At 40.9% G+C, this 25,668-nt stretch overlaps 2 protein-coding genes across 3 annotated transcripts in view; one reads left to right on the top strand and one right to left on the bottom strand.

Annotated features, from left to right (window-relative positions):
• The window catches only part of trpa1b (transient receptor potential cation channel, subfamily A, member 1b), a 129,989-nt gene extending 105,251 nt beyond the window's left edge, over positions 1–24,738 (bottom strand). Inside the window, exon 1 of one of the 2 annotated variants that reach the window (XM_082546630.1) lies at positions 24,072–24,738. The gene's annotated coding sequence lies outside the window, so the exon portion shown is untranslated. The remainder of the gene's footprint in view (positions 1–24,071) is intronic. The other variant, XM_082546627.1, reaches the window with a different exon arrangement.
• Positions 1–25,668, top strand: part of kcnb2b (potassium voltage-gated channel subfamily B member 2b) — a 99,499-nt gene that overhangs the window by 58,320 nt on the left and 15,511 nt on the right. The gene's annotated exons all lie outside the window — the stretch shown is intronic.

Raw genomic sequence — 25,668 nt, forward strand, 5'->3', positions numbered from 1 at the left:
CTATCCAAAGTAGTGATTTCATAAAGTTGGTTATATTCAGTGTTAGGCAGGCTGCGTTTCTCTCATTTGTGGCTTTTAACTAAGATAAGGCAACTAATCACTGGTTGATAGCCTTACTGTGTAAAGAGATTTGTCATCTCTGTAAAAGTCATCTCAAAAGTTTTCATATTTAAAGCTGAAAATCCCCAAATCTTAGAGTGAACCCCGATAGCGCAACAAAAGAAAAGAAGACAATAGAGAGATGAGAATGAACGAACAAACAATTAACTTTCAAAACTACAGCAGTTGTTTTCTCAATTCAAAAGTGTTTATTTGGTGTCTTTAAAACAGAAATGCAACTTTTCTTCTATCCCATTTATTTTAAAAGTCGTGAAAACAAATTCAAATGAGCACTTAAAAAAAACCTTGTAGAATTTAAACTTTACCCCTATTTGATGTAGTATCTTTGTTCTACTTTCAATTATATGTCAGATTTAAATTATTTACAAATTCTTTACATTTTACAAATTGTGTCATTTAAAAAAAAAAGAGAGCTGTTCAATGTATAAAATCACTCCAAACTTCCTTTGGCAGCACAAGTGTTTTATCACACTGCAACAAAATGTTGTTTCCTGATGACCCTTCAGATTTGTCATCTCCCGAGGACGGATTATAAAGTGATGCACTTCCAAACTCCTGTCAGAGCACAGGGTCAAGGAGAGAGATACATTTCTCCTCCCTGTATTTTCTTTCATCTATGGGCTGCGTCCGTTACTAGATATTCAGCGATAAATGACACAGGGAGGATTATATGTCTATCTAAGATTCCTTTTTTCTCACTTCTCTGCTGCCTGACATTGAATGTATTTGTCTCACACACACACACACACACACACACACACACACACACACACACACACACACACACACAGCAACAATTTGAGAGAGAAGTTCAATAACTAGAAAAATCTTGTACCTCACAGTGTGGAAGAGGACTGGGATTGCTTTGCTGGTGTGATAAATACAAAATATATACAGTACATAAATATGCATAAGCCATATGGTTATTTAGAAATACAAGAATGGAAGCAAAAGTGTTCAGCCCTCCTGCAGTCGCAAGCTAATGATTCTGCTTTATGCTGTTTGTTGTGTGGACAAGCTGTTCAGCCCAGTCTGTGCACGACTGAAGGGCAGGAATGCTGCTGTGCTGGGATTATGCTGGATGTTCAAAACCGTATGTGTACAATAAATTCCTTGTGCGCAATGGTTCACTGCTGCTTGCAAAATCACTGCAGGCAAGTAAAAATATAATAATTTTTTAAAGGAAAAAATGAGTCCTAAAAATGGAAGGATATACAGACTTATTAAAGCTTTTTTTTGTTTGTTTTAGTTTTACTTGAACCTTCGTTATTCCGATTTTAGCCATTCTTATTAGGCTTCGGCTAAAAATAGGTAAATCTGCATTAAATGATCAGGTTTCTTGGTAATCATCTAACTTTTTATTATAATTGGCCTGTTGTTTACTGACATTTCTTATTGGGCTTGTGAAAATGCTCTGACGCACTTTACATGTGCACATAAATTGCATGCACAGAGAAACCCGGGAACACACAGTTATCTCTCCATCGATGCTGGTGGATGCTGGAACCACGAGGCAGTAAAGTGAAGGTCACCTTGTTTTTGGCCCCTGCTGATAAGCTGTAATGTTGTCTTTTATGTGATGCCATGCTCTCCAAGGACCCTCTTACCACAGATGATCAATACTCTAAATCAGACAGTCGCATTATGGCACTCTTGAGAATCTGTGTTTTTGTCTGGGTCTGTCCGTGTGTGGCCAGCGGGATTAAAATTTAGTGCAGGATGTAGTTTATTATATAAGAGAGCTTTTCATTCATGTTAGTCAAGCTCTGTGAGTTTGTGTGTGTGTTTCGTGTGCGCGCGTGTGCGTACATTAAGTACATGTTTATACCTATCTTTAGTAATGCAATTATTTGCTCAGTCATTAGCTCGTGCAAACCATAGTCCTATCTAATTAAGGCACTCTAAGGTACCTAAGCTGGATTTGTCTCAGTTGACATTTCAAGACATTCAGTGCTGTTAATATGGTATGAAATTGGGGTTTTCAGGCAAAATGTCATTTTTATAAGCCGTAACATCTGACATTTTTTCAAATTGGTCTTCAGTTCATCAGCAAATTTCAGGTTTAAGCACTTTCAAGTTTAATGCTAAATGAATGACAATCAGTTGACTTGGAAACAAGCAAGCAACTTGACCTTTTCATGGAAAACAGGAGATCTGGGGGGTTTGGGGGGAGTTATCATGTGTGCACATGTACAGGTTGGAAGAATCAAGTGCCCACAGCCTGTAATAGCCACCTTGAAGGTTCACCTTCAAAACTCCTGATTACGACTCGTACCTACTGCTTTCTCTCTCCTGATTTCCTCCACTCTCTTTATTCCCCTGTTCCCCAATTTCTCCATCTACCTCTGCTGTAATTCATGTATGTCCTCAAAACCCATCACCTCGCTGTCTGGGAATATCACATCATCGAAAGCAGGAATTGCTCCTAGGAATTGCATCTTTCGGTCTCAGTAAATGTGTGTATGTCACATACCAGAGAATGGTGTCTTTTTGGGGGGGCAACCCCAGTACCCCTTCTGTGTAACAGGATCAGTAATACTGCTGCATAAAATCTCATTAGCACATCAGCAAATGTGGAAACCTACATGAGGATTGATCATAACTTTATGTCCCTGTCGACTGATATTTTTTATTTAGCTCATTGTGTCCTCATCTCACACACAGGCCTGTAATTTCTGCTGCCAGCTTGTTTTTATCTCCTCCATAAATGATAAGCATAACTCACCACTCTCCTCGCAAAGCAGAAGAGGGCTTCCGAAACTGCAGCCGGATATGTTGCTATAAACAATCCTGTGACATTATTTTTGTCTTTCTTCATCTCAACCTGAGAAGTGATACGTGGTAGCTGAGGGAGGCGGCGGGCGGGGAGGACTGCATGAGAAAAGGTTGAGCGATTTTGAGCAGGATAGTTGTGAGTGTGTGTGTGTGCCGGGAAGGAGAGTCTCAGAGTGAGGCTAGCTAAATGAAGAGAAATCCAAATCTTTCAATTAATCTGCTTAGCTCCCCGGTGGGCAGATGTTGTGGAGAGACAGCAGCAGGGCCCAGGTCAGAGCAATAAATAGAAAAGAGGAATAAAGAGTGAAAAAAACAGAAATGAGAACTTCATCGCAACAGACCTCTACGTAATCTTTTCTGCCCTTCCAGCCACCTTGTCTTGTCTGTTTCTTCCGTCTCCCAACCATCTGGTTTTAGGGGTTACAAATAACTAACAGTGATGCGGCTACTGCTCAGAGTCTGTTTGGGGCTTATCCTTGACACCTTACAGTCAGCGTGCATCATGAGATCAGCTTGTTGTTTAATCATATAAAGAGCTTGACAATAAGTCAATATAACATAATTTTTCATAACAATAGTTTTTAAGGTGCATTTTGGTTTAGATATATATGATAAGCTTATATTATATAGATATATGATGTCTATATAAGATATATAGGCTGAAAGTCTTCCTGTGTTAACCTTATGGTTATTCCAGTCGTAAATTTAAGTGTTGCATCCTGTGCTTTAGTTCATGCCAATCTAAGCCCAGACAATTTCATTTATAAAGCACTTTGAAAACACAGCCACTGACCTAAGTGCTGAACACTGAAATAATGTCTTATTTTCTATTAGTACTAGTTCAGGTTGCCTCAGTGTATCTGTTCCTCCCTCTGTCTCGTCACCATGTGTTACAATTTATGCCTTTATCACTTTGGTTATTTCCTGTTTTACTTTGAAGGTTTGTTTTATTTTCATCTCCTACATTAGCTTTGTGTTCTGTTTCCCCCTGATTGTCTTCGCCAGTGTTTCATTATCCTCCTTCTTAATCAGTCCTCTGTGTATATATAAGGGCATTTTCATCTACTCTGGTCCAAATCAGTTCATTTCACAGTAAGTTACTGACTTTGCACATCTGTAGTGCCTTGCTGCATCCCAGAATACAACTGATGTGTAGCTAAGGTTTTTTTTAGCTCAAACTTGCAATGTTCACATGGTAGTAGAGTCGGATCACGGTCGGATCACATTAACGCCATAAACGAACCGCTCTGGAATTCATTTGGAACCGCACCGATACCAACTCCTCCAAAGGGTCTCGGTGCTGTGTTTTTCTTTTCCTTTTCTTGTTTTTCTTGTGTCTTTTTTTTTTTTTTACTTCTGTTTGTAACCTACATTAAGAGCCTGCTTTTTCTTGTTGAAGTCTGCCTCCCCCACCCTTTCACTCCAGACACTGACAGTTTCAGCTTTTAACATTAACAGTGGTCCTTATCTTACTTCCACCAAGTGCTTTGATTTGCCTAAACATAAATGTTTAGTTTCGGGAACAGCTGGGGTGAAACAGATGAGTCCATGTTTAGCAGATGTTGAGTGTGAGCCATTTATATAAATAAAAAAAAGACAGAGAGAAAGAAAAAAAGAGGTTTCTCTTGTAAATGTACTAAGGTCCAGTCAGATTGTATATACCATAATAGGAGATTTAATCCCCCCCATTTTCAATGTCTTTGCTTTTATATAATATGTATTCCATTTATAGTAGACACAACATTTTTTTCAGCATCTGTTGCTGATAGCAGATAGATTAAAAACAGAGTGCACTCTGTGCTCTAACTTAAACTGATTAACTTAACAGTACGTGCATTTGCTTTACCTTTCCCAACAAAAAGAGGCTTCTTCTCTTTTTAGATGCTTAAGTGCTCAGCCTTCCAATTAAACACAAAGGAAGCACAGGCAAAGCAGCAGAGTCCATTTCCTCACCTAGCCAAGATTATCTCAGACTTTAATCAGTAAGAGGAAAAAATGTTGTAATGATAAATAGCTGATGATGAGTCACACTGTGTGTGTAAAAGTAGGAAGCTTCTATCCTCATTATATTCTGACATGAAGTGTAATTTAACAAACAGCAGAAGTCTCTTATATTTTGGGAACCCTGTTCTTCTTTGGCAGGGAGTCTTGCTGTAATATATAGCTCAATTTGCGTTCTTAAAAAATAGAGATTGTTCAGCAGCGCTTTAATCAACACTGGCATGCTGTCCACTATCTGATAAACAGGCTTACTTTATTTCTGGTTGACAGTCTTGACAGGGACATCAGATAGGGAGGCAAGGACAGGAGCCAGAGGTGGGTGGAATAAAGAGAAGCAAAGGGAATAGACAATCAAATCTAATATTCAGTGGGCTTATACAGTTTGAGGAACTGCCTGAATCCCCTGTTACTTACTTTGATGGGCCCTGTGAACTACAGTAATTGAGTTGCTTTAACCAATACGCTGAGCCATGTTTTGAAGAATCGTTCCCCATATTGGAGTTTATATTCTCACTTATGAATTACATTCATCTCCTAAACAACAAGGTGAATTGAGCTGCACCAACACTCTTGCTCTTTCTCTGAGCTCACAGGAGCGTATCTAATACCTCAGTCTACAATAAAGGATTTTAGTTCTTCAGTTATTAGCAATAAAATTCTGATAGGCATATATCTGCTGAGAGCATACCGTGTATGTATTATCTCTGTCTGAATATATTGGAGTAATACCCTGTTTGATAACATGCTTCTGTGAGACAGCCTAGGTGTTGCATTGGTATTCTGAGATCTAGTTCCTCGGCGAACAAGCTCTACTGAGGGGTGAGGAGTATCTTAAGCAGAAAGAACCGGTAGCTCTTAAGAGAGATAGAATTTTTGTACCCATTGCAAATGGGTATGATTGATTTGGCTATTACATCCTACAGGAAATGAAATTATGTTTTCTGCCCCAGTCTGTAGGAAAATTCCTCCTTTTAGGGTTTCCATTAGTGTTGCGTGGTTTCAGCTAGCCTTTGTGTTCTCATTTTGGATCATTTTATGGATTAGAGATTATCTCAGTGTACATAAATCTTTTCATCAAGGCTTTCTTTGCTGTGCCACAGTATAATCTTAGAACAAGTAAATCAGCAATATTATTGCGTCATCCTGTGGATTCATTGTTATTTTTATTTCTTATTCGCTGTTCTGTGGTGCCTCTTTGGGGTTTCAATCATATTATGGTCGATAAGATTGTTGCATTGCACATTTTTTTGTCAAATTTGAATGAAAGAATAGCTCTGTGTACTTTGGCACCACATACCTGTAAATGCACTTTGTTTAGTTGAGCTGCTGTAGGTTTATGTTATATGAGAAAACTGGATTTTTTATCACAATACGAAAAGTCTGCAGCAGGGAAAAGGTTAAAGCTAAGGTTAACAGTCATTGCATTGGGTATTTTCTCAAGAGTTTCTTAGATTTTGGTTGTTTTCCAGTTTTATTTTGAAAGTATTACCTGCCTTGTTTGCCTTCAGTTCCTTTGCTTCCTGTCTACCTTCTATTGGTTTCACCTGGTCCTCGTTAGGCAGCTGCACCTTTTCTCATATTCCCTATGTCTCTGTCTTTGTTCTTTACCACTTTTCCTCATGTTGTTTCTTCTAAATTTTCTCCCTGCATGTTGCATGTTTCTTATAAAGTGCAGGCGCCATGCGTTTGTGTCATCTGTGATCATAACACAAACATCACAGTCAGGCTGATTTGTAGTGGACACAGTGTTTACATCGTTCATTGTCTCTGTTGTAACGTGTTCACACTTTTTAGTTGGCATGAGATTAAAAGTTAAGCCAAATCTGATGGAAATGAATAAAGCGTAATAGGTAAAAAGTCGGGGATCACCAAAGTTGATGAGGTTCATTCTTACTTGTATTTATAAAATTTCACAACAATCCCTCCAGTAATTAAGCATTTTTGGACAAAACCATAAATGTGAGCCCTATGGTAGAGCTATCAGGGGAAATCTCCAGAGTGGATTAGTGTGTTACTTCACCTGAATACAATGACTACCTTTATAAAACTGTTTATGATAATCTTGTGGATGCTAATAGATTTCAGTGAATGAAAGAAAAATGTGACTTGCCGATGGAACAAAGAGACATTCGTGGTGCTCAAACTTTCTTGAGCACCATGAAAGTCAGCGTTGCATCCACTATTTCTTGAACTATTTCAGTATTCACCAAATAACCAACAAAAACACCAGGAGACCAACACTGGCACATTTACAGCCACACTTTTCTAGCTTAGATAGAAGATGCCAGGCGCTTCCTCCAATTCTAGCTCTCCAGCCTACTTATTTGTCAGCCAACAGCAGATACATCTGGTCCCTCCACTCTGTGTGTTGCCATGTTGCGCTTGCTAGCACCACAGCTTGGAGCCTTATTAGCACCAACAAATTTGTTCTTGACACTAATTACAGCTTCACAGTAAGCACTGCAATGGGCTAGACAAATGAAAGGCACCAATCTACCCATCACCGAGGCCTTTTTGTTCACACAAACAGTGACAGGTGTGGCGGAAGAGGGAGGAAAACAATGGATCCTCTTTTGCTGTTGGGTTAAAGGTGGTCTCTTAAAGAAAAGAAGAGGAGGAGTCTGGGATGGGTAACAGAAATAATAAGAGGATTTCTTTTTGTCTTCATTCAGGCCCGAGGGAAGTTAATAGAAGGTTTCCTCTGCCTTAGTATCCCATGTTTCACAGAAGACTCGTCTGTGTCTGTGTCTGTGTCGGAATCTGTCCTTTGCTGTTGTAGGTTCATCTTTCATCTCGTGTTTTCCATCTAACCGGATGCTATAACGCAAGGCAGAAGTAGCCGTCTGTGGATGTTTTTCATTGCTGCTGTGTGAGATAAGTCTTGGAGTTCCTGTTACAGGTTTCAGTTCCTGCCTGCATAGGTGCATCCCCTTGTGAAATAATCCTTTATGAAAAGCAGCAATGGCCTGTGACTATGCAAGTGTCTAAAAATGGAACAGTTCCCCCGATGTCAAGTTACTCTCAGCCCTCCAAACATCCACTGTGAAGGCTTATGGTGGCAAAATGTTGGCATCGGTAATGGACTCACTCACAGGACTTACTACTTTATAGCAGTCAGGATGCAACTGATGATGTGGAAGGTGTGTAGGCGGCCCCACCAACGCTGCTGCAGATCAGTGGAGAGAGGCAGGAGAAACTGCTACACACTTGCACAAATACAGATTGTGCTCCTACACTCAGCTATTGCTCTGAAGTGAAAGCAGTGAGGGACAGAGAGATGGGTGTATGTGGGTGTGGATATGTGTGTGTGTGTCTTGAGGAGTGTAGATTATCAAGGGGATACCAAAGATTGTGCTTGTTTTCTGGTCAGGGATCATAAGCCGGGGTGCATGATGCCTGGGGTGTTTTAGCAGCTGGGAGGACAGTAGCTCTTTCAGGGGGGCCGGCATGCTTGGACTAGCCTCTTATTTACAGCTGAAGGTGGCTTACTGTCACACAAGAGTTCTTATGATTTACTTTAGTTGACTTTGGTGTAGTTTGTTAAATGGGTTAGAATTCTCACAGACGTACCCAGCACTGACTTGAGTTGCAAAAACTATTTCAAAGCCAATTCATTAAACTTTTCTGTGAACAACAGCATCTGGCACATCTTTATAGTGCTGATAGCATAAATGCCAACCTTTGGGCAGTACAAGCAAGATAAAACAAACACTAAAAATTATTTGTAAAGGCTTTTTATCCTAGGTCCACAGGATGTACACACTGTGCTTGAAACTTGGCTTGACTGACAGTGAAACGGAGAAGCACCAAATATGGCATGGATGCAGCAAAGACTCTTGGGGAGATTCCTTGGTCCTCCCACATCTACTTCCATCTGAAGTATTTTGTGTCAATGTGCCTGACTCCCATCTCCTCCCAACCAACACACACACACACACATACACACACTGTGTCTACGTGAATGCATGCACATAGACAGGACAAGCAGAACAGTAAAATTAAGCTAATCTTTCATATCTACTGGAGAGCTCTTGTATATGCAGATTTTTTTGGCCCTGTAGCTGAATTCTCAGGAATTTACAAAGGAAATGAATCTAAAAATGAAAGAGGAAAAAAGCTGTAATAAAGAAATAAATAAATTACTAGCCCCTAGTTTGAAAGTGTGTGGATGCAGCTCATTAGTCATGAAGGAGGCAGCGGTAAAGGATATTTTTACCCAGTTCCTCAGATAGTCAGACAGGTGACCTTGTTTCCTTTGTTCTTCCCTTCTCTTTTCTTACGTCCTTCTCTGATTCATTTTGTTGATTCTCTGTTTTTTCCACCCATTTCGTTTTTATCACAAGAACATTCAAAGGTTATTTGTTTTTCATTCCACAGCTGCTATATCAGGTACACGTTCTGCTGCTTTTTAATACAAGATCTAACATGGTCAACATGACCTGCTGAAGTTCAAACTGAGTATCAAAATGTGGCAAGAAAGGTGATTAAAGTGACTTTGAATGTGGCGTGGTTATTGGTGCCAGACGAGCTGATCTGGGTATTTCAGAAACTTCTATTTGCTATTTTTGCACACGACTATCTCTGGGGTTTACAGAGAATGATCTGAAAAGGAGTTCTCTGTGAAAATGATTTGCTGATGTCAGATGAAAACAGCCAGACTTTTTTGAGCTGATAGGAAGACAACGGTAACTCAAATAACTGCTTGTTACAACCTAGTTATGCAGAAGAGCATCTTTGAAAGCAGAACATAAGGAACTTTGAAACAGAAGACCACAGCAGTTTCCACTCCTGAGAGCTAAGCACAAGAAGTTGAGGCTACAGTTCACATGGGTTCACCAAAGTTGGACAATAGAAAATGATTTGAAAAAGATTGCCTGGTCTGATGAGTCTAGGTTTCTGCTGGAATGATACGATCGGAATTTGATGTAAACAAAATCAAATATGGATCGATCCTGCTTGGTATCAACCGCTCAGGCTGATGATGATGGCGTAATTGTGTGGGGGATATTATCTTGGCACACTTTGAACCACTCATTACCAAATGGAGCATTGTTTAAATACAACTGCTGATTATTGCAGCTGCCTCAATCCAATAGAGCACCTTAGGTATGTGGTGGAACGAAGTACTAAGGCAACCTGGTATTAGAAAGGTGTACCTAATAAAGTGTCTGATAAGTGTATTTCATTCATAGATGAGTGTACTCTTTTTTTTTTTTTTTTTTTTTTTTTCCAAATGACATCAGAAACAGCAGTATGCGACATTACGTGATGGCAGAGCTTCAGTTCATCCTTTGTCTTTTTTTTTTTTTTTTTTTTTTTTTTTTTTTAATAAATAGGACAGGGGGAATGAATGAGAGAAAGAGGGGGAGAGAAAGAAAGAAAACCAAAGGGGAGAAGAGACGGTGAGAAGGGGGGGGAAGAGAGAGAAAAAAAAAAGAACTCCTGGGTCACCTGTATGGAGAAAAAAAAAAAAACAAACAAAAAAAACAAACAGAGGAGACAGCAAACAACAAAGAGCAACATAATAATAGAGAAAACAAAGCACCATCACAATAAACTAGCTAGTCATAGATATCAATATTTACTAAATAATAAACGATATTGTGCAGCACGCAAGATAGACAGCGCACAGTGTGCTTTGAGGCAGCAGCCAAGAAAGCTTTAGTCCGCGTCTGTGAATACCCATGTGTGCATACCTGTGTGGATCAGCATGCTTGCATTCCAAAGGTTTCTCCATGTAATGATCTGCTAGGGAGTGTGGGGGGGCCACAGCCCCGTCCTCCAGGGTGTGAAGCGGGTATGGAGGAGATCAAAACTCCAGACATCCAGAGGCCCCCAGAACACAAGAGACCATGGAAGACCAACAGAGGGGCAGCCGTGCCACTGTTCCAGTAAGAGCTGAGGAGAGTCCCAGATGAGGGCTCGCCCAGCAGCCGCGGAGCAGAAGTCAGGGGGAGTTGCAGTGACGCGCCCGTGAGCTCCGCCGGCCCCCAGCTGTGCCTGAGTGACCGAGCCCCAGGCCGAGAGGCCGGGGGCACCCCACCTCCAAAGGGGCCCGAGCGAGCCCCAGGCCCCAGGCCCCGACAAGCGGCCGCCAAGGAGTGAGCCGGTGTGTACCCGGACGCCCACCCCCAGACACAAAGAACCACCAACACACCGACACCTGAGGGAGTCCGCCACCGGCAGGGGAAGTGGTGGTGGGTGGAGATAGGCCTCCAAACCTTGGAGGGCCTGAGGTGTCCCCAGAGAGGTGGCGTCTGATACCCAACCTGACATATAGACACAGACATACAGGCACACACAGACACAAACATCCATTCCCACCCTCATGCTCTCATATGCACTCACTCCACACTCAACCAACGTGGAGACAGACATAAAGAGACGCTGTACACACGATCACACTCCCCAAGCGTACTCTACAAACCGGGTCTAGGTACCCTTGCCCCTGGAGGGGGGAATTGCACCCAGACCCAGGTGGTGTTACCCTTTTCCCTGCGGTGGGGAGAGGCAGACCACCCTGACTCCGCAGCAGCAGGGAGGCCCCACACCCCAGACCGCAGTCGGACGGCCAACTCCTCCTACTAGCCCTCCCGCTCCAGCAGGCCGCAGAGAATGAGGGTGGGAGAAGACTCCAAACCTCCCTCCACCCGCTCATTGTAGTGTTGATGCATATGTGTTCTAAGGTGCAATTAAAACCCAGGAGGGCATGGAGCTACCTGCCAAGGAGCAGCAGGTAAGCGCATAGTCCCTCCTGCTAGCCCTCAATGACTAAGTGTATTTAAAATTGAGAGGTGGGCAACGACGTCAGGGGTGAGGTATACACCCTGATGGTAATTTGGACTCCGTGATTGTGCCCACCCCCAAGATCCTATATGTATGTGTAATGAGAGTGTGAATAATGTGAATGTCTAAGTTGTGGGATAAAATTGAGGCAGAGGCAGCCAGAAGGGGACGGGGGGGGGGGGGGGGGGGGGGGGTAGCCTCCTCTGCACCCTGGTGACATACCCCCACTCCAAGGCCCTGCATGTGTGGGTGGTTGTGGAGGAGCGGGAAGAGGGAGGCAGCTGGAGATGGGGAGGGAAGGAAGGGAGGGGCAGGTAACCCCTCCCTGGGGCCAGCTCCCCCGCTGACCCCAGTAGGCACTCCCACCCTTCGCGACCCGCCAGGGAAGGGGGGCCCAGGCCCATCAGACCGGGGCCCAGTGCAGTAGCGCCCTCCGGCTCCACAGAGCCCTGGACAGTCCACCCAACCCCACCACAGAGAAAACTGCACCCACCCCACCATCCACACATCTTCCAGACTACATAAGACGGTAAACGCCCAGGCTGAGATCTTCCTCCACCTCTCCTGTATCTCCCCCTAAGTGAGTGTACTCTTGCTTATAAACACCCACCCAATAACTAAATAAGTGAAATGCAAATATTCCCATATATTCCTTTTTAAGCATTTCACTATTGCAGTTTTTTCTGTGGAAATTTTATGGCCAGTTTCCCCCCAAAACACTCACCTGATCCATCCTCTACAGCCTCCCTTTTGGGACCCATGAAAAGTCTTTGAACATTTACACTCCTTTAAATAGCCTACCTGCCCAAAGTGCTGACCCAGAACAGGCAGCTCCAAATAAAGATAAAGTAAGTGGAGGGCATTTGTAACAATTCTTTACAGACAGATCAGCATTATGTGTCGGCAGATCCATTAAGATCAAAGCAATGGCACACTTGGGAAACAAAGAGAGAAAGTTACAGATTAATTATTAAGAGAGATTGATTCAGCAAGAAATGCCTCGCCGGGCCGTGTCATGTATTGTGGTCATTTGTCTCTAATGGTCAGTGTCTGAGCCTCTAAAGGTCCACAGGGGTTAACCCTTTAATTCTATAAGCCTCATTATGTGCAAGAGGGGGGTTAAAAATAAGTTTAACTAATTAAATGAATACAACAGATTAAATTAATGTTTAAGCATATTTGGTGTCCATACAAATAACATTTGTGTATAATTGCTCCCGCATGTGGTATGTAGGCATTCAAGAGCATAGAATTTGCCCTAAAGGCATACACATGTTCTGTGTGTTCCCAAAACAGCCTCAAACATCATCGCACAGACATAAGAGAAAAATATTGTTTGTTTATCCAGCAGCCCACAGTGAAGCCGGATGCTCCAGCGCAACGCAGCATACGAGTGGGTGCCGCTTGCTATCATCAATATCTGCCTGCTTTGTGGTTATAAACTTGACTGTGGCACACAGAATCATATGGGAGTTTGCTTGTCGGGCATGATTACTCCTAATCCTCCAACAGATGGCTTCAGCAACTTGTCTCTTTTCTCTCCCTGAACAGAGACATTAGAGAAAACAAAGACCGCGTCACACTGCGCTGATTCTCCATCCAGTCATTCACTCACAAGCGACGATGTGTTAGATGGGTGCAAGACACCGCTCTCAGGATTTGTGCTGAAATAAGGAGATGAATTGAGAGGAAAGAAAGGAGGAGGAGAGCCAGAGGCAATGAAGGCAAATATCAATATTAATAGGGGTGGGCATTACGTGACAACCAAAGCATGGCTGTAATAAGCTTATTACAGTTGCCTTGGTGGAATTAAAACAGATCAGACCGAGTTGGATCAAGTCTGCTCCAGATGACGCCAGTTGGTCAGGAAAGTAAATTGTAGTGTGTGTGTGGTGTCGAGTGATTCTCATTGTACGCTCTCTGATGCTGCAGATTGTTCTTAGGATTATTTTTAGAAGTGCACCAAGGACTCTCGACATTGTCAAAGCAGGGGTGGTTTGTCACCGTGGCGCTGTATATAAATGATAGCTGTAGCCACCTGTTATTCGAAGAAGCCACACCTTGATCATGCATAACTTTTAAGCAAAGTTGAAGTTGCTTCCTACATGGGTGTCACAAAGTCCTGTGTAGAGACTGTTTTATGTATGTAGCTGTAAACGTAGCTGTCCAAAAGTTAGGTCTTTTCAGCAAGTCTGTGGGGATTGACACCCTCAACTGGTGACTCTGAGAAGTTTTTGATCCCTTTTATTTTCTGCTTTCATAATTGCCACTTGATGTTACGCAGGGTTTTGCAAAGGCTCCCAATAACCACATTGTTATCTAACCATAGGATTTCAATTTCCACCATATTGAAATATAAATTTGCAAAGCAAGGTCACAGATTCCTGCAAGACTTCAAAGGCTCATCTAAGCTATAGTGCTGTCTCTGCATGTTACTGGGTATTTACTTAGCGTGTGATTCTTTCTGACAATAGACACTGAAAAAAATATGGATCTGGAGGTCTTAATTTTATCTGGGATTTCCACAGTTCCACAGCAGAAACACTAAAGCGTGGGGCGGGCAGTGTTGTTTTCTCATCGTGCAAAATGAGACGGAGAAAGTGAGGGGATAGTCGGAGGGGAATGCAGTCATGGAAGGCAATGTAATCTAGGTGCCAAGGTTAAAGCCACTGATGTTCACGTGGCAACTGGTCTGAGACCACCGGTGACATCAGAGTGTGGTCTGCTGTCCCCAAGCCTAATTTAGCCACAACTGCTGGCAGCCACGATAGCCACTGTTCCTGTTTGTCAAGCAGAAACTACTGATGCCAGCGATGACATCATCATTCAGATGCACCGGAAAGCTTTTAAACCCAAGACAATGCACACACACGTTACACAAAGACCAGCAGACAGCGGTTCAGGAATATCGTCTTTATGTGCTGCAAGCGGAGACAATATTTGTGTCACACTGGTATCGCGCCAAAGTCCAGCTAGTGTTTTTATCCTTAAAAAGGAAGCCTACGTAGATGCAAAAGGAGAAAAGGGAGAAGAATTAAACTCGAATTTGTTGAGGACAAAGAAATCTGACTCGCTGCACCACTAATCCCTTTGGTCCATCCGAGCGCTCATACCTCTCAATCCATTATTACAAACATACCTCCCAGTTTATGCGAGCTCATTTCCCTGCAAAGCCCTCCCCATTAATTCTGATGAAAATTTCAAACAGGCTTTTCAAAGTAAAAGCCCCACACTGGGAGGCCGTGTGACCTGAATTAATGAAAGAGAATCAATATTTGACATTGATTGCGGGATTTTCTGAGAGCACAGGGTACCTCAGCAGGCCGTTTTAGTGCCATAAATTTTGAAGCACGAGGCCGAATGTTGATGGGAGGTCAATACGGCTTCTAATGCTCCTCATTACATTGTCTGCTAATGGGCCAGTCACTAAGAGCTGCATGATTTACCGCAGGTTTCTTCCTGTCAGTCACATTTATACCCTAACAGAACAGCAGCGAACATTTCTCTTCCCACTTGACAGTGATGATACTGTACATTTAACTCTACATGATCATCCTGTGAAAATTATACAGTATTGTCAGATCCTATAAGAAGTGTCCTGCAATTGTATTTGTTGCACTATAATGTGTTGCTATGCTAGTTTTCCTAATAGTATGTAAAGGTATTCGACCTTGAAAGCCAGGAGCGGCGATTAACACTTGTTATATTCTACATTAGCCTAGTCATCTTTCTATGTGTGTGTGCAAGAGAGCCTGCATTTCCTAAGTCTTGCCCCAAGCATATCAATCGTGTTAAGCAGTGTTGTGGAGAGTGGTTATGTTTGTTTGCTCAGCGAAGAATCACTTTGCCTGGTGTTAGCTCGACGTGCATCACTAGCAGGGTGAGACAGAAGGGACTTATGTTCTTGTACCCTTGCTTAAATTATGTAGAGGAAGAGCTCCCCTGCCGTTTGGGGAAACTTAACTGTAATAAATTGTTTACCTGCTGCCACACAGCAGAGTCAACATAGCAGAACAAGGGAAAGGGATCAGTGACACCATAAGAGATACAGCCAATTATTTTGACCTCAACTTCCTCCAGCATAGGCAGCTGGAGCAGGCATCACAGTGGGAAGTGTTGTTCAAATGTTTTCTTACTCAGTTTTGCAGAGCTGGGGTAAATAAGTAGGAAATAAAAGTTCAAAAAGCAGGGCAATTTCTGAAAGCCTGCAAACTCTTACTAATAATTCTCAAACTTTTTCACATGCTCAGTAAGAACTAGAGATGGACCGATCCGATATTACGTATCGGTCCGATACTGACCTAAATTACTGGATCGGATATCGGAGAAAAATAAAAAATGTAATCCGATCCATTAAATATCACGAAAGCACCTCACAAAACTTGCAACACGCCGTAACTCGCCTCAGAACGACGTTAGCACGTCGGAGCAGTATGCATCACGTGATAGAGCAGCTGTGGCATGCAGGACCTGTCGGTGGTCTGGATAGCATGTGGAGCTTCGCTAGCAACCTGGCATTTCATCTCCGACAAAGTTATCCCCGAGAGAAGTAAAGCAAGTGTGTAAGTCCATCTCTGAATGTTTGTAAAGCATTCCCACGTTAAGCTTAACGAGCGACTGCCTCTCGCTCTCCGGCTGCTACTTCAATCGTGAAACTGCTAATGATCAGCTGATCGGCTTTTCTGTGGCGAGTCTCTCTTGTTTGTTTTTGGTCCACTTTGCACCAGAAAGAGCAAACCAGCGGCTGAACAACAGCAGCACGTTTAAGCTTGATAAGCTGTTGTTAGAATTTATTTAATATTTCTTTCTACACCAGGATCTTTTTCTACGTAGCTGACGGCTGGTAACTGTGCAGGGGCGGATCTAGCAAAGTTTAGCCAGGGGGCCGATAGGGCATTAACTGGGAAAAGGGGGCACAAAGACATACTTTTCTTTCTTATTCTCATTTAAAATGTCGAGCTTTTAATAAATAATTATCTGACACCCAAAGTTTTAATTTGATGTAAAATGAATAGAAGTCAATTACTGTACATAGTGACTATTAAGTCTAATATATATACCCTAGTAAGCTATAGTACTTTTTACTTTGGGAAGGTACCATCTGTGCAGTCTGCAATTTTGTTGAAGAAAGATGTTGAATCTATTTAATATTTCTTGAAAAATAATTGATTTCTGTGCATTTTTTTTTTTACACTGCATCAAATTAAGGTTGATTACGTCGATTAAGCATCATGAGGTGGAGCGTGAGGGGTGGTTCCCTATTTTTTATTTATTTATTTTTGTTGTTGCTGGGAGTTGGAACCCTATTAGTTAGGTTGCTTAATATTTACGCTAAGTACTCTTTAAAATACCAGAATAGGGAGGATGGTGTAGGTCTAAGTTTATTAGATTGATCAGTATTGCTGAACTATGAAATATTTTTTTTGTATACAGGTATAACAGAATAGCTTTAGTGTAGTTGTTGTTTTAAACTTGAGTATGAACTTGCAGACTTGCAAAATGCAGCAAGATATTTTAAAAAACAGTTTTGTTGATTAAAAAACACTATATCGGATTCATATCGGTATCGGCAGATATCCAAATTTATGATATCGGTATCGGTATCGGACATAAAAAAGTGGTATCGTGCCATCTCTAGTAAGAACTAAAATCTAAAGTTATGAATTATAAATGCAGGTTCGCTAAACTTGACCATTAAAGCTTTCATGAGAGCACAAAGATTTCTTTTGTCAACTCTGGTCATACAACACTGTGATTCGGCTTTTGTAGAATACAGCCTATCCGTTTGTTTTCCAAGTTACATCAAGAAAACCGTAAATAAACCAAACAAAGACATCGTTCTTTGATGACATCTGCAAAATCAGACTGCTTACGCACAGAGATTTACTCTTTAGCTTCTTTTCCACTGGGCTTTTATTAGAGGGAATAACTTAACTCTGATGTTTGAGAAGGAAAGACCCTTACATCAAAGAAAGAAAAATGGGAAGATTAGGTCATCGGAGAACATCTCTGTTTTATAACCTTTATGTAACCATAGACGAAATACCTCTGGCTCCTTCTTAATCAAGATATAATTTGCCGGTTTTATTGTGTTTTCTCCTTGTGCTACATGGGAATTAATAGGCTTTTAAAAATGTAGCCTGTGACAGTGTTTGCTTTTTATTACTCTGTAATAACAGTGATTAATGGACACTTAGAACCTTTGCAGCTACAACTAAATATATTAGCAACTCCAGACACTCATAGATAGATAGATAGATAGATAGATAGATAGATAGACTGACTTGAAAAAAACCTCAGATTAAAGTTCACAGGTTAGCTGTGTTAGAAGTAGCCTGAACAGAGCTCATTTCTTGTGAGTACATTGTGTCTTTTCTGCCTAACTTTGTCTTGTCTCTTTTCTCTTAAAGACAAACAGTACTGTGGAGCCAATTTTATTAATTAAGGAAATAAATTCATGATCTTTCAGCGTGTGCACAATTTTAATAGGATTATATACAAGTCAAGGTTTAATTGTTTATTCGCTCTTTACAGGATTTTGGTATGAGCACAATATAACATTTATCCTTCCTCTTTGTCACTCCAGCATCATTATCACCCTCGTACTTGTTTCATTTTGTCTTGCTTGGGTAAATCCTGAATTCTGCTGTGGCTAAATAAGAGCATGCTTGTCACATAAAATTTAGCAAGGGTGCAGTAATAAAGGTTTCCTATTCATCATTACAGATTTATACCCAAAATTACTCTATTTAAGAATTTGTAGGCCTACATTTGAAAATAGTAAATACACCTGTCAATTTTATGAAAGGCCAGGGAGTCATTCATGTGTTTGATGAATCCTATTTTCAATCATATGAAATCATATAAATGTGAGAAAGTAGCAACTCTTCAGCTAATGAGGTGCAACCTGCCTGTATTATGGTATAAAGTTTTTGGTTTCTTTTATTATTTTAAACATTTCAGAATTTCAGTATTTTAGCGAGCAGTAACACATCGCTGCTCCGCTTTTAAAGTGTTACAGCACTTAAGCCGGTTTGTTATTATGCTGCATGTATTATACTGTGGACGTCGAATTATGTTTGCACTATTAATACTGACAGCACTCTTCTAAACAGGGAGTTCAAAGGTCACCTTCATCCGCAGAGCTTGTGCTTTGCACATTCAGCGTGGCAAATTCTTGCCAGCATGCTGGTTAAAAATGGCTCTTCCGCTTGAAGTGCAGCATTTCTTCTGACAAAACTGTTTCATGGCCCACATGTAGATTTTTTTATGCGTTTGGATTTGTGCATCTACAAGCCTCCCGGGGGCTGTTAACAATATTATCGTCTTCAAGTTTTTGCCTTTAATTTTTGCCTCTTCCTGCGTCTCCTCGTGTATCTTCAACCCTCTAATTCTCTCGTCTCTCATCGTAATCCCACACACTGGGCTGTAAAAACTGTGCTGTGGTGCACTTAACCTATGTACTGCAAAGGTACCATCAAAATACTCAGGATTCACCGTCTGTGTGGTCATGCAACACCAGAAGTTCCCCTTTTTGTGCCTCCTCATCCTCCCGCAGGGGCTTGCAGTTTGGGTTTTTGAATCTGCATGAGCATTAACATCATTCTGTCTGTGTATGATTCAGAATAATTGTAATAGGATTTGAAGTCTATCTTTGGTAAGGATCTAAAGAGGCTGTAAGCAGTTACCTTTTCCCCCATGTGAGGAATAATAGAAAAACAATCTGGTAGGCGTCCAGCTTCTTTTGGCTGTGGGACTATTGTGGAAGCTTATCGTCTTACCGATTTGATAATCCCATACCTGTTCCAATGCAGCTGTGGCGATCAACTGATTTGACTGGACCATAAGCTAGATGGTCACACTGACTCATTTACTTCTGTACAAGTGACCTACACAGAATACACACAAAACTCTACACAGAAAAAGCGCTACTTCGAAAGTTAAGTAAAGTTCAAAGTTAAGTAAATGGACTGGTTCTTATATAGCACTTTTCTTCCTGCATTATGCAGCACACCTCACCAATCCTTCATTCTGTCTAACATTCAGACTCTGATCTGAGGTTATGTGGGGTTATCAGCTTGCCCAAGGATATTTGGCATGCAGACTGGATAAGCCAGGGATCGAACCACCAACCTTACAATTAGTAGATGACTTGCTCTACCTCCTGAGCTAAAACCAATTATTAGTTATACCGCTGCAGGCAAGATGTTAAGTGTTTATGGTTTTCAGATGAGGCATTCTATCCAAAGGATTAAAAATGCTTTTCTAATCCCAAAAAAAAGCAAAAGTGTGATTTGTACCTGATGTTTACGCTATATTTGGTAGTAATTAGCTTGATAAAAACATCACACACAAGATTTTACTGTGAACATGTTGACAACTCAAAGCAGTACACTGTCTAAGTATATCCTCACAACTCAGATGGCTGTAAACTTTTATCTGTGCTAATAAATACAACATAAAATGTAATTAATTTATTCTAGCTTGGGACTTTTTGAATAACATCTGTTAAAAATTTGCTCTTTCTCTCTCCTTCACTTTCATTGTTTCACTGCTCGCAGTCATCTGTGTGCGCCTGCATTTGTGTGTGTGTGTGTGTGTGTGTGTATGTGTGTGCGCGCGCGAGTGTGTGGATTAATTAAAGGAAATCTCCCGTGAAGAGCGGGGGCGTCCCAATCTGGCTTTTCTCAAGGACAAGCAACTTATCAATAATACCCAGGCCTCCACCCCAACCTACGCTACCACCCACTCAGATGTACACACACTCATACTAACGCCATGGAAACAGTCACCCAGTGCCGCTCCCAAGCCTGGTGATCATCACTCTCATTTGCTGTGGAACAAAGGCTGGTAAACGTCTGACTGCTATTACAGCTCCCTTATCAGTGCCCCCTGCTTGTCTCAGCCATGAAGCTGAGCTCAATTGCTCAGTCATTCATACCACTGTTTTTTTCAATATCACATTTCTATTGTGGTCTGTTGGCTGTTCTTTTGTTGCTGACAACCACTGACTATGATCCAGTATGAGTCATTACCAAAGCAAACATCATGGGAAACTGCAAGGGAGAGAGCAGCATGTGTTGCTCTTCGTAAAAGGGGTTGCCCCGGCTTAGATAATTGCAGAAATCGCTCTAAGGTGTGTATTTGTGTACTCATATGTGCAGATGTAGGTTTGAGTTATAGACTTTCATTTGCAAAGCAAGACATCAAAGCACAAAATCTCCACTAATATTTCCATTATTTTCTTGTGAAAACAGCTACATTACACACATGAGAACCACAGATCCCATTCACAAGTTTCTATGGTTACAGAGACAAGCGTCAATATGTTATTGACACCATGGTTGCTAAGCTTCTCTATTTCCCCAGAAGCAGACAGCAAAGTCAAGGTGTTATATGGTGACTGGGCCAAACTGAAATTATAGTATAAACCAGAACTTTGGTGAAAAGATCAACTAGGGCAGCAAAGCAGCGAAGATAAGTCAATGCAGAAGTTCATATAGTCACATAAGGCTGGCTCTGTCTTTAAATTTGGTGCACGGGAGTTAAGAGTAACAAGTAGATGCCAACTAGCCCAGTGGCTCCATACTAGGTGTCACCTCTGCAGATTCAACCCTTACTGTGATGTTGGTGCCATCTGGAGCACTTTCTATGAAGTCATCTGACAAATAATATCACCTGCTGCATGCTTAATTGTAAAAAAAAAAGGCGTGCCAGGGTTTTAATGATTAGAATTTTAGTGATATTTATGTGTTACACACGTATCTGTGTCTGTATGCAGTCAACAATCTGTCGTCTGATCTAAGGATGATCCCTTTGTGCTCCAAAAATGTTGCACCTCCCAGTTTAGAGGTCAGACAGATGGCCTCACACCTGACTCTAAAATACTTTTGTATACAGAGAAGTCATGGTGAACTCAATGACTGCAAGGTGTCCAGGTGTTTTACAGTCACGAGGTGTTGTTGTGGCAGGAAAACCCAAAGCAAAGCCCAAATCACCACCTTTCCACCATCCTCCTTTACAGTTGGCAGGACGTGTTTGTGCCGATATGTCGTGTTTGGTTTTCATCAAACATGGAGCTGTGCATTATGGCCAAGCATCTCCACTTTGGTCTCATTTGTCTTGAGGACATTGTTCCAAGTCAAGTCAAAGTTTATTTATATAGCACATTTAAAAGACTAGTGTGCATCAAAGTGCTTCACAATAAGACCGCAGTGCAGGCAGAACAAATAGTACAATTATACTTAAAATTGCATTTACATGGTGTAGTGCAGGCCGAATGAAAGTCAAACTAATTTGTTTCAAAAGTTAAACAAGTGTGTTTTGAAACGGGATTTGAACGATTGAATTGATTCCGAAGTACGAATTTCAACTGGGAGATTATTCCAGAGTCTAGGGGCAGCGATGGCAAATGCATGGTCACCTCTGGTTTTTAAACAAGACCCTGGTTGCATTAGGGGCAGTTGGCTGGAGGATCTTAGTGCTCTCTTCGGGTTGTACGGATAGAGGAGATCAGTTAAGTAGCTAGGGGCCAGGTTATTTAGAATTTTAAAAGTTCAAGAAATCTTTTGATTTGTTCAGATGCAAACCTAATCCATGTTCTTTTTAGAGGCTTTCTCCTTGCAACCCTTTCAAACAAGCCATACTTGTTTAGTCTTTTTCTAATTCTAATGTCATAAATTTTAACATTTAACCCTTGTGTGGTGTTCGTATTTTTGTTACTCAGTTTTGGCTTTCCAAATTAACACTATCAAACAATTTTATGTTAAATTACTCAACAGATGTTTACTTCATCCCAATTACAAGACATATGAACAGCAAACATGGTTAATTTTTTCCCTTTACCTTTGTTAGATCACATTTATGAATTAATGTGCTTCTCGTTTTTCTTTTATATAAAATGTTATAAATAAATCAGTTATAATCAAGTGGAGTGAGTGGAAAGACACAACACATTTACACGTGAAAAAATAATTAATTGTTTAATTTTTCTTTTGAAAAAAACTGAACACGGGTCTCACAGACCCGAACACCATACAAGGGTTAAGATGCTAACTGAGGCCTGTAGAGTGTGAGATGTAGCTCTTTGGTCTTTTTTTGTTCTTTGGCATTTCAGAGTCTGACCTTGAAGTGAATTTGCTGGGATGGTCACTCCGGGTGCCGTAAAGGTTTTCCACTGATTAATCATCTTTAGAATGATGGACTTAAAACGGTTTTGGAAATATCCATATAACCCTGCAGACTAGCAAACTGCCATAACGTCTGCTTTTGTAGAGGTCCTGATGATCAGTTAATTAAGTGCATCTCATTATGAGCACCTGGCTGCTACTTACCCTCTTAATTTTCTATGGAAGCAGTAATGGTGTACTTAGTTTGTCACATACAGTTTCAGCATTTTGGCTTCAGTTTTGTCAAATATATCATGATTCAGTGTAATATGCCACGTGTTGCTATTGTTCCTCATTTTAACACCTGCTAAGGACCAGATGATTTTTTATTAAGAGCTGATACATACATTTAGGGAAGAAAAAAAAAAAAAAAAAAAAGAGCTGATACATAAAACAAGTATTCTGTAATTTCATCAAATTTCAAGCTTTTTTTAAATTAGTTTTTATTGGCTTTAGCGTTTGTTGCTCTTGCTGTCTGTTGTTTGAGTTTTTATTTACTTATTCACTTACTTGGCTGCTCTTGTGCCTGTCTTGTTTCCCCGTGTCAGCCTCACTCATGAATAAATTCATGCAAACATCATCAGGGTGCATCTCATTAGAAAGAAAACCCATGTTGTCAGTTGACTTGTGGTAAACAGAATTTGGTTTATATTTATTGCAGACTCCCAGCAGAAAGACAGAAAAAGACATTCCAAAAAATGAGGCAAAAATATAGGCTGTGTGCTGAGGCTCGCCTCCAGAATTGTTTTTTTGTGTGTGTGTGGTAGGGCTGCTCAATTAATCGAATTTTAATCACGATTACGATCTGGGCTTTCAACGATCATTAAAAATGACTGAGCCGATTATTAGCCCCTCCCTAATTTATCCGCGACACCTTAAAGGCCGGTCCGTGAAAATATTGTCGGGCATAAACTGGTCCGTGGCGCAAAAAAGGTTGGAGACCGCTGATTAAGAGGACCCGAGGGAAGCTCGGAAAGCTAAGCAGAAGTTATTTGGAGAGTGACTGCCGTTGGTTGAAAAGAGAGTTTAAAAAAAAAAAAACTTCAGTGGTGTTGCACACTATTTTATATTATTTTTTTAAAGTCATTGTTAACCCTTTAAAGCCGGTCAGAGCAGCACGTTCCGTTTTGCGTAACTATTGTTAAATCCCTGTAGAACCTGAACCGTGTAAGCTAGCGCAATAATTTGTTTTGCATATGAAACCGGAGGAGTTGTACTTACATCTTATGCCATCAGCTTGTCCTCGGTCACGGTTTCGTTCCACATATAGCTTTGCAAAAATTGAATAAAAAGCGCTTGCAGGAACAAAAACATAATATTCCAGAAACACGCTTTGCCGTTCCTATCAGCTGTTCGTAACACTTCCCACAGTGAAATGATGCACATGCTGTTTTCTTTGCAAATTTGCATCATAGGATTGTTTTTTGTTTTTCCTGCAGTATATAAAAATTGCTGTATCTCCAAAATAAAACTATGAAGACACTCAAAATAAATTTCCTGTGGTGGGAAACTATTTTTTGCAACTTTATTGTATTTAAAGTTTTGAGGGATAAGCCTCTTAAATTTCTCCAAGTAGAAATATATGTAAACAAAACAAAAGCGATTTTCAATTTTTTTTGTAGTTTATTGCACTTTTTTGCAATTTATGTAATTACTATGCACTTAATGCATACATATTATTAAAATATGGGCTATAACAGTTGTATTGATGTATAGCAACTTGAAATGCTCCTACAAATGGCACTACAGCATGTAAAAAAAATAATATAAGCTCTGGTGGACTTGGTTCTATAGTAGGTCTTAAAGGGTTAAATAAATATCGTCAAATAATCGTGATCTCAATTTCAGTGAAAATAATCGTGATTATCATTTTTGCCATAATCGAGCAGCCCTAGTGTGTGGTATATAAGTTAAGAATATTTTAGTGCTGAAGACAAATGTGAAGGCACTGGCCTGTCTTTGCAGGTGAAGCTGTGAAACAATAAGTCAACAAGGTAGAGTGAAGCAGTGTAGTTTTGCAGTGTCAGCGTATAACTTGAAAGAGACTTTGCAAGAGCAACAACTGCAATTGGCATAAAGTGCAGATCTGAAGCCAATAGACACATACTAGTCCACATTTTGAAATGATGGTGTTTAGGTGGATGCTGATGTTGAGGGGAATATAAAAGAAGGGGAGTGCCACTTAGGGCTCAGCATTGTGCTTTCTTCTTTCTTCCTCCTTACACTTGATTGGGATTAGCTGGCTCCTCGGTGACCGCTAGACTTTCTGCAGTCCCAACTGAAAGACAGACACAAAGTGTGTGAAGAATGGAGAGGATAGCTATGGATTATCACAACTCGCTCTTTTGGCATTAAAATTAAGCTTGAAACTTTCTAACCCAACTCCAATGAACCTCCTTGCAGCAAAAAAGACAAAGCTGTAAACATTTTCTCCTCCTTAATTCAGCTCATGGTGGTGAAAAATCTCTCTCTTATGGGCAGAGTCACTCTTGAGTTGACTAAAACAACAGCAAATGACCAGTGGACTAGTAATCCCAGGTGTCAGGGTTCTTTCCAGTTTGAAATATCCTAAAAATGTCCTTAAAGCACCTCCACTTTAAACAAAAAGTTTCCCCCAAACTGCTAATGTTATCTATATATATATTGCTGGCATTCACCATAGCATTTGTACAGGCTGTCAGAATTTTTTGCTTTGAATTACAATGCGCCAAGTAACCTCTCCTTACCCTGAGATCTGTCTCTGTCAACCTGCTGCTCAAAGGGCTTCTGCAGAGCGCTCAGAATGGTAAAGAGGCTCAGCATCACAGAAAAAACTATG

The sequence above is a fragment of the Aulonocara stuartgranti genome, assembly GCF_965226115.1.
Source record: "Aulonocara stuartgranti genome assembly, chromosome: 9".
NCBI classification, from domain to species: Eukaryota; Metazoa; Chordata; class Actinopteri; order Cichliformes; family Cichlidae; genus Aulonocara; species Aulonocara stuartgranti.